General features: G+C 37.4%; 1 non-coding gene across 1 annotated transcript; it reads right to left on the bottom strand.

Moving 5' to 3' along the window:
• Nucleotides 1-4,099: 4,099 nt before the first annotated feature.
• On the bottom strand, nucleotides 4,100-4,175 carry TRNAC-GCA (transfer RNA cysteine (anticodon GCA)). Its single transcript has one exon. It is a non-coding gene; the product is annotated as a tRNA-Cys (tRNA).
• Between the last annotated feature and the right edge of the window lie 6,634 nt (nucleotides 4,176-10,809).

Below are 10,809 nucleotides of genomic sequence, written 5' to 3'. Positions count from 1 at the left end.
CACACGGTAAAAATAAGGCTTTATTTTCTGCGTTTATGGCAAACGTTTAATGGAACAGTCAATGGAACGTACGAAAACAGTAACATGAATTTATAAATAAAATAGTATGAAAAACTTCGATATACAGTTATTATTGCTAATTAATAATTATTCAATATTTGATTTACCACATATATAATATGATAGGTCCATACATAGTGTTCCGCCTATATACTGCGACAATGTAGAAACGTTTTACAAAATATTATTGATATAGCAGTAGATTAATAACAATATTAGTATAGAGATAACGTCACAGAAAATATAATAAAACGAATAATCATGCTGCACAACTGTTACAGACGCAAAGATTGAGACACTAATTATTAGAGATTATTATTATTATTATTATTATTATTATTATTATTATTATTATTATTATTATTACTAGAAAACTTGATACAGTTCTTGCATTATCGTGATTGTGTTATCCGTTTATAATAATTACATTTACATCCAATAACATCTATCAGATGTAGCAAAAACAAAATCACTCCTGTGTGGAAAAAAAAAAAAAAACATTTACCTACACATTTATATTACATTTTAAACCAAGTTTTGTAGTTGTACTATGGAGAGGTTAGTTAAACACTGCAAAATTTTGAAATGATAAACATCTATAATGTTACTACACAGTTCATCACTGTAACAAGAACGAATGTCTAACGCTCGGCTTATACCGTTCGAGGATTTATCCGCTCGCGACAATTTCACCCATCATGCATGTGCGCAACCTATCGGATTATGCTATGAACTACTTGGCGCTCGAGCGAAAAGTCCGATGCAGACCTCTTTCTTGGACATCCTGCAATTTATCACGAATTTTGAAGCGTTCATAGTAACTTTTGAATTTCCCGTGTCTGCTTACAAATTATGTGAGGATTAACACTGGTGAGAAGTATTTTGAGGATTGACGGTGGGGCACTGTCGGAAAAATAAGTCTTTTGTTATCTTCCCATTCACACTATCGCGTTAAGTGCATAACAAAATCTCGGAAATTAAAAGTACTCGGGGCAAGCGCCTCGTTTTTTCAAACTTTCCCTCGCCTCTGTCATAGAACATTTATGAATCTAGTTTCGCAGTATACTATAAACACAGTCTAGTACAGTGATGTCAAAGCAAGCGCATTTTTCTGACCTTGACGTCGAGCGCGGGCAGCAAGCGCTAAGTATGGAAAGAGGAAGGGTTGTGTATATGAATAAGCAGTCTGTTGGATTAAGAAAACAGTGGTGCACAAACTTCAAACGGAACGTGAAATTTTATGTCGTTATTTTTATATGGCTTCTTTCTGTTTAATATTATCTATATTGTCTGTAAAACAAAAGTACTAACACTGATTTCTTAATATTGCACTTGTGTTTTAAATCTTAATAACATAAGCCTATTTTTAAATGTTTTTATTGGGTTATTTTACGACGCTGTATCAACATCTGAGGTTATTTAGCGTCTGAATGATATGAAGGTGATAATGCCAGTGAAATGAATCCGGGATCCAACACCGAAAGTTACCCAGTATTTGCTCGTATTGGGTTGAGGGAAAACCCCGGAAAAAACCTCAACCAGGTAACTTGCCCCGACCAGGATTCGAACCCGGGCCACCTGGTTTCGCGGCCAGACGCGCTGACCGTTACTGCACAGGTGTGGACTATTTTTAAATACATTTTTGGTTATTGGTAAAGCCTTTAGTAAGTCTGCAGGTAAAGCATTCCAATCCCTGATAGTACGATTGAGAAAAGAAAACTTTCCAGTGTCCGTCCTCTGTCTTCTTTCCCTCAATTTATATGACTGACATATGACATATTTATATAACTGACATATGACATATTTATATAACTGACATATGTGGAAAACTGGCGACTTGGTATTATACTCATGTTCCAAATATATTTTTTATATCTGTGCTGAAGTGTGTAGCTTCGATGGATTGTTTTCTATAAATAAATTATAAGTTACACGTATGTAATGAAGGATTATATCTTGCCCCTTCACGTAATGTAGCTTTTCCCGGTCAGAAATCGCAGGCTTTTATGCTATCTGGCGGGACTGGTAGGTAACTAGTTACCAATATTGCTCCCAATAGCTGTCGTAAGATCTCCGTATTCTATACACACGGTGTCCTTGAGTCAGTGTTTATGTGCGTTCGATGGCGGGTGGAGGTTTTTATTGCCACTATTTAGTAGTTTAACGATAGTGTTTTAAGAATCTATATGTAATGCGTCGTTTCTTAGTGAAGAAGGACGAAATTAAAACTGTTGATAGTGAAACTAACCCTATGGAGAGCAACAGTGAATGTGATAAGATTAGAAACAACGGAAAATATTCAAGAGATCAGCGATGCTACACATGGACTAAACCCAGGCCTGTTGCAGTCCTCTAGGTAAGTACAGCAATATTACCATTACGAACAGATTTATCAGATCCTCGTGATCCAGTAAATCCCGTGCCAATGAATTGAACGGAAAGAGTTGAAAGTTTGAAATAGACAGGGGTGTACAGTTCGGATCAGCCCTATAGAAGGTCAACAGGGTCAAAAGAACAATATAGAGATCCCATCGAGCTAATACAAGAAAAAAAGAAAGAAAAGCAGAGATAGCTATGATGATAGTGATAACTGATAACTAATAATGATAATGATAATAATAATAATAATAATAATAATAATAATAAATACATTACATATTCATTTCCAACTTTACACCAGGATAGTTACAATATTTACTATATGTCATGGGTTAAGCCGAAGTCGCGCAACCTGACAGATGTCCAACAAGCAATTCCGTGAACTAGAAAGTGGTTTTTTAATTTAAGCTTGAATTTTGATATTGTCCGACAGTCTCTGACATGGTCAGGGAGAGAGTTCCAGAGGCGTGGAATAGATATGCTGAAAGATGATAAATATGACTTATGTATGTTTGTGAATAAAATTCCCTTGTCTATATTTCTTTGGTATCGAGGGCAAGATAAAAATAGGACATTTCAGTGTAGACTCCCTGTATTACACTGATTTCATCGTGTATTTGCCGCACACATAAAACTGAATGACAATTTTGTTAAAGGAAGTTATTTCTACATCTTGATTACACAACTTTTAACACTGTATCACTTCGGAATATGTATGGTAAGACTTTCATGTGTTAAATTTCAACGTACCTCGTTTACTGTACATGCTTCGACCTATTTATGGGCCATCTTCAGAACTGGTCGTTGTTGGTCTTGGCGCCACTTGTTCTGTTTCCTGTGAGGGTGTGTTCCTGTGGTATAGTGTAGAGTCAAAGAGTGTGTGTGTGTTTTGAAGTTGAGTTGTGTGTTGAGAATTGTGTGTTTTTGTTTGTCTGTATATTTCATATTATTCTAGTGTGTTTAGTTTCTGGCTTTTTGGTTGGATGTGCAGTATTTCCATGTCTGTGTTGATGTCTCTGTGGGTGTGGTTAACATTTGTGATGTGCTCTGCATATGTGGAGGTGTTTTGTAATTTTGTTAAGGCTGTGATGTATTCATTGTAACGTGTTTGAAACGATCTGCCTGTCTGTCCTATGTAGAAGTTGTTGCAGGTGTTACATTTGAGTTTGTATACGCCTGTGTGGTTGTATTCGTTTGTTTGTGTTGTTTGTGTGTTGAGATGTTTTTGTAGAGTGTTATTTTCTGTATGCGATGATGTAATTTAATTTCTTGAATGAGGTTGCAATTTTGTGTGTGTGTTTTTGTTTTCGTATGTTAGTGTGATGTATTTTTTTATTGTAGTAGGTTATTTTACGACGCTTTATCAACATCTTAGGTTATTTAGCGTCTGAATGAGATGAAGATGATAATGCCGGTGAAATGAGTCCGGGGTCCAGCACCGAAAGTTACCCAGCATTTGCTCATATTGGGTTGAGGAAAAACCCCGGAAAAAATCTCAACCAGGTAACTTGCCCCGACCGGGAATCGAACCCGGGCCACCTGGTTTCGCGGCCAGACGCACTGACCGTTACTCCACAGGTGTGAACAGTGTGATGTATTTTTTGTGTTCTTGTGTTTGTGTTGTATTCTTATTATTACTATTAAATACGAGAAAAATTCGTACCGGCACCGGGAATCGAACCCAGGACCTCTCAGCTCTGCGCGCTGAGCGCTCTTACCAACTGAGCCATGCCGGGACACGATCCACGGCTCCGGCCGAACCTCTCTCGTAATTTTATTTTACGGCCTTACTACCTGCACTTGAGGCGATACACGTCATATATGCAGGGGCGCATATTTAAATGATTTTATGGCCATATTCAACATCAGTTCGTGACAACTGCTAACAGTTAATACATCAAATATTCATATGTACGAGGTCTCGCCCACCTCATTGAATATTACACGACTAATATGAATTAGTCAATTTGTAGTATTACCCGGCATGGCTCAGTTGGCAAGAGCGCTCAGCGCGCAGAGCTGAGAGGTCCTGGGTTCAATTCCCGGTGCCGGTACGAATTTTTCTCGTATTTAATAGTAATAATACAAATTGACTAATTCATATAAGTCGTGTAATATTCAATGAGGTGAGCGAGACCTCATACATATGAATATTTGTTGTAGTCTTATGTTTTTTGTGATTATGTTTTGTCTTACGTATTATGTTGTCTATTATGTTAGGGTTGTCTTACCATACATATCCCGGTGTTATTTCATTGCAGAATTTAGTGGTTTTCTTTTATGTAAAAGGAGTAAAGATGTACGAGGCAAAATTGTCTTCTTCTTGGAACTCTTGACGAAATCAGATATTTAAGAATTTAAAACGCCGTTTTCTTAAAAGAAATAAGGGTGCTGCAAAGGAAGAGATATTAGTAATAAATCCAAAATTCAGCACTATTAGTAAGACCTGTCTTGGCAAAATTTATTGAGTGCAAAATGTTTCCCGCTTTAGTTCAGTTTTACAGTTTCCTAATTCTCTCCTACGACTTCAAAAATTGTACCTGAATTTAAAACTACCACATACCCACCACTTTGTAATTTTAAAATCTATTGTGGAAAGCTTGACGTTCATTGTGGATTCGCCTTATATTACAAAAAAAGTTTTAGATTTTTCAATAACTTGGGCTAAGTATTTTGGCACTCATTGTAGCTGTAAACGCTAGGGACGTCTCGGAGAGCTTACAGCTTGTCTGCAAGTCGTTCACTAGTAAGTTTACGGCTAGAGTTCGTCGTAGTTCCCGCTCAGCGCAACAGTGGCCTATCTCCATTTCCTGTAAGGACGAGTTTACCATTAATTCATAAAGGATGGCGACCTCTAGTAGTTGAAGGAGTTAGAACACGATCATTTTGTAGCAGCTATATATATGTATATATAAAACACAAGCAAGCTAGATGTGTGTAAGCCAACGTTATACCGCATTTCAATAAAGAACATCTGTTCCCACCCTCCACCGCGCTTGCCGCGGTCTTAATGTGTTCATTAGACAACACTTCTTATATTACATTTACCTCATCTACATACTATCGGAATTTTCTTTGCGTACCGTAACAGTGCCGCGGCGTTGTTTCATTCCATCATTTCAGATGGGGGAGGTACAAAGTACAGCCATGTTCAAGTATTATGTCAACATCGCTTGAATTACATTCCATGGACTACATACAGTTACTTGCATATTTTGATAAACCATCTAGATGCACTTAAGGAAATAATTTTAGGCATGTGCCACATAGTTCTTTACAGCTTATGGAGACAATGTGCATACTCATTTCACTAATATATTTAATTCCTAAGAAATGGCTACTAACAACTACATTAACCTTTCTATTGTGAATGGGTCTAATTGACCCATTGCATTTACTAAAATTAACACAAAACGTACAAAAACAGAGATAATGTGACAGGACTTTGAGTAATCCTAAAAAACATCATTAGGAATATTTCCTATTGCTTTTAGCCACAAAAATATAGTACTTCGTCATATTTTTCACTTTGACACATCTATTGTGTTTGGGTCATTTAGACCCAGTCACGGATTTTGATTTTAATTATGTTGTGTTCCGATACACACTCACACACACTCTCACTCTCTCATACACACACACTCTCTCACACACACACTCACCCTTAGGCACACACTCTCACACTCTTACACACTCTCATAATCTCACACACTTTCACTCGCTCACTCACACTGATATTAGCCGGTGTGTACAGATCTGCTGGATAATCACTTCAAGAACTATGGGACAATATGTATAGTAGGCTTAGACCTGTTTTCCGTGCAACAGTATCACTTCAATTTTTTCATACTACTAGCAGGTTTCTCAGGTTTGACAACAAATCAGTCCGACCAGTTAGATGACGTCATGATAAATTGACTGCTATTATATCTTTTTTCTACATGTCAAAAATGTTCTTACCCTACCAAGATGTCACAGTATATGAGCAGTTGGTGCCATTTCGAGACAAATGTCCCTACCGCCAGTACACACTTTCAAAATCCAGAGGCAAGTATGGTATAAAATTGTGTATAAAAACAGCATAATATGTTTGCGCAGCAGAAGTGTGCAAAGCAAAGCCAGAAAGTGGACCACGAGAAACAAACCAAGGCAGAAATGTTGGTAGCATTGAAAAGACTGATCAAAACATCACCACGAACAATTTTTTTACCGGCTATATTTTGGCCGATCCCACGCCGTGGCGTCGTGGTCTAAGGCATCCTGCCTAGGACTCGCGTTACGGAATACGCGCGGGTTCGAGTCCTCATGAGGGAAGAAATTTTCTCATGAAATTTCGGCCAATGTATGGGACCGGTGCCCACCCAGCATCGTGATGCACTTGGGGAGCTATGATAGGTAGCGAAATCCGGTTATGCAAACCAGCTATAACGGCTGGAGGGGGGGGGCTCATCGTGCTAACCACACGATACCTCCATTCTGGTTGGATGATGATTGTTCACCTCTGCTTCGGCATGTGGCCGTGAGGCCAGCAGTCGGCTGGTCGGTCTTGGCCCTTCGTGGGCTGTAGTGCCACAGATTATTATATTTTGGCCGAGGAACTTCTCAAGAGGAATCTAACGTTAGTCAGAACTCTGAGAAAAAACAAACCATAAGATATGCAGCTGAACTGCACGAGACCAGGGTGCCCAACCATTTTCGGATTTCAGTCCGACGTAACTATGGTGTCGTATGTGTCTTGGAAGAATAAATCAGTGATTTTGCTGTCCACAGTGCATCACGACTGCAGTCTATTTTTTAGAAGAACACAGAAAGCCTGAAATCATATTACATTACAACAAAACGAAGGGAGGAATTAACACCACGGATAAACGTGCCAGTACCTACTCTTGCAAAAGGAGTGCCAAAAGATCGTCTGATTGTGTGTTTTATGATGTACTCGATATTGCAGGAATAAATGCTAATGTATTACATGTTCATGCGAGTACAATACAAATCAATTGTACAGATGAAGATTGTTCCTGAAGGAATTGGACTAGGCCTACAATTAACACAAGTAATGCGAGAAAAAAAGATGACAAGAAGTCTGCCTCAGAAGATAAAACTAAGTTTGGAAAATGTTCCAGGAACGAGTTCAGAAGAAAGTGCAACAAAATGAAATGTAGACCGAAGAAAGACCAAATTACTATAAAATGTAATAGGTGCAAAGCATTCCTCTGCTAAGATCATGCAAACATTTTAGGCCTATTGCAACATTTGCATAGAATAAATTGGTAATTATTTTGTGTTCACACATTGGAAAATAGGATATTATATGTTTTTTTTGAACCAAGGATTAAATAAAAGAAGATGTTTTACTATTATATCCATTTTTCAAAACCTGGGTCAAACTGACCCATTCACAACATGTGTGACAAAGTTTCGAACATAATAGGAAGGTTAATTATTTTTCACGCGTACCCATTACAACTGCAGTTTATGTACACTGTTTATCTCAGACTGTGACCATGAAGTTGTGATTTTCGAGGATTTAGGGTAAACAGACTCGAAATTGTGACACAAAATGACATTTTTATAGCTTTAATAAATGGTACATTCTTTTAGGTACAGGGACATCATTTTATTTTTACTAACATTTTTAATATTAACCTGACTATACCTTTGGATCAACGCTGTTTGCTACCCCCTTCCACGACTAGAGTTCGATGATACTGGCGTAATGTACAAACAAATCACTTTACTACGTATAGGAGGGAAGAAAAGTAGTTCATCCATTTACATAAACTAGGAAATATCGCGATTTTGAATTTGATAATTTTCATTAGCTTTTTGTTTAATCAAAATACAGTACAGTATTAACAATAAGTGTTTTTACTCACGAACTCAGCTGTCCATGCGGACGTAGTCATTATGCAGTGTATATTATACTGTCTACAGCACATAGCGTACATAAATATACGAGGTCACTCAATAAGTCGCAAATTGAGAGGACAGGGAACTCTCAAATTGCAGATTAGATTTCACGGCGCTTCTTCCGACGGCCTTCACGTGCTTTGTCATCGAATAACAGATGACGGCGTCTTGCTATTCTAACGGCAAACACCAGCCAACTCCTCCTCGCCCCGTTCCGTGATCAATTGATCAAAGTCAGTCCCCCCCCCCCCGCGTATGTGGTACCTAAGAGGTTACGTCCAATTTCGGCTTCCCCTTCAAAATTTTCTAGAGCTCCCTCAGGGGAGCAGCGTAACCCGGAGTGAGACTAGTGGCCAACAGGCTTGGAGCTCACATATTTAGTTTTGTACAGCCCCCGACCCCTTGCAAGGACGCGTTTTGCGTACCTTTTAAATTTTCCTCCCAATTCTCCTTCGATTTTTCGATTTTTTCGATTTCATAGCGTACAATATAGAGAATGAAGTTAAATTGAAAAATAACCATAATATAGATATTTAAACACATTTTTTTAAAATGGTGGCCGTTCATTTCGATACTGGCTTCAGTTTTAATGTGCATATTATCGCACTATAGACTATTGTACGTAATTCCAATTACCAGGTTCGTACTTCGTATCAGTAACTCATGTTGATATAATTCTGTACCTACTCTATAAAAGAGACCTTACGTACTGTAAATTCAATCTTCACTTCTGCCCGATCCGAAAAGATAAAATTACTCAGACATGCTATCTACTGTCCGTCCAAGTGGTTACGTCGCAGCGTCGTAGAAAGGGAGGAAATCACGTGACAGTTAATTACTTAACGAGATCCTTTTATTTAAGTTATTTTAAACAATTGTATGGGTACTTATAGTATTACGTAGACCGATGTTTTTTTTATAGGGAAGGGACTATCGAGATTGCATTCCTTGCATTTTTTCTGTAGTTGCAGAAAGATGAAATGCAATTTTGAATATGATGATATAATATGATCGCAATAGTATCACGATTAGTCGTGCATTTGTAGGTTAAGGACATGCAGTTTTGAATACTATGTAGGATGATTTTGAAAATTTGATTAAAACATGGTTTTAATAATTAGGGTACAGTACATTGAAAACATTATTCACGAAATGGATTTCACTACGGATCGTCCTGGATAATAAACATCCCAGTTTATCGAGAGTTTACTGCAGGCGTAAACTTCGTAGACTCCTACAACTACTGCATATAATCTAAGCTAACATAGCTCGTTGTCGAGGTTGCATATGTTTTTATTAATATTTCTTTTTCCTCTTCCAAAATGAAACTGTAGTCAACAATTCCTTACTTGAAGTACTTACTTTTATTTAATAGCTAGCACTTTCGAGGCCCAATTTTATTACTTATATTTTTTAAGGTTTAAAGCATATATTCAGAATATTTCGGGACCTGATTGAAGACAAAAAACTTTCCTTGCTTTTTACATATAGGAACATAACAAAAATCTGCCATTTTTAGTTGTTTTTAAGAGTATTTATTATACTAATACACTACGTACAGTGTCTATCAGTCTTATTCGTACAGGTGATAATATGTAACAACTTTGGTAATAAAAGACACATGAAATTAAAGTATTACATTTTTCTTTGAAAGTTCTGTTCAGTAGCATTATGAATTCAAATAAAACAAAAAGTAAATTCCATATATACCATAAACACGTAAATAAACGAAATTTAAGAAAATATATAATTTCTCTACCTGTTATTTGCATTCGTACAGTTAGTAACAAAATTAAATAACTATACATAAATAACATAAACAATTACGTTCTAATACATGGTTGCATATCCTCTGGCTTTGATCACTGCCTGACACCTTCTCTGCATGAAATTTACCAACTTTTACATTGCTGCGGAGTGAAATTTCGCCATTCTTCCAGCACAACAGTTTTGAAGTGTTCTTTGGACGAAATTGTATTTTTATGTATATTTTCCTTAAGTTTGGACCACAAATGCTTGATGGGATTCAGATCGGGTGATTGAGGAGGAGTATGGAGTTGTTTCGGGACGTTCCATAGCAACCAGTGTTTGTTCATTTCGGCCGTATGTTTGCTGCCGTTGTCTTGTTGGAAAATGTAGACAGATGGCAAATCCATTTTATTGCGCTTTCCTTGACGTTATATTTCAAGATGTTGTTGTAGACTACATTGTCCATAATTGCATCAATTAAGTCGATGTTACTCACGCCTTTCGAAGACTTCTAGCACCAAATCTTTATGACGCCACCTCCATGTTTCACAGTGGGAAGATTGTTATCCACTTTATCGGCCTCATTCTTTTTTTTACCACACTCTATGGGCACCATCGGATCCGAAAAGATTAATCTTGGTCTCATCACTGTCCCAAAATTCTTGCCCCTAATTTACATGAACTTTAGGAAATTTAATTCTTAAAGCTCGA

The sequence above is a fragment of the Periplaneta americana genome, chromosome 1, assembly GCF_040183065.1.
Source record: "Periplaneta americana isolate PAMFEO1 chromosome 1, P.americana_PAMFEO1_priV1, whole genome shotgun sequence".
Taxonomy (NCBI): Eukaryota; Metazoa; Arthropoda; class Insecta; order Blattodea; family Blattidae; genus Periplaneta; species Periplaneta americana.
Note: the sequence above shows the minus strand (reverse complement) of the source record. Positions and strands in the feature narration are given on the sequence as shown.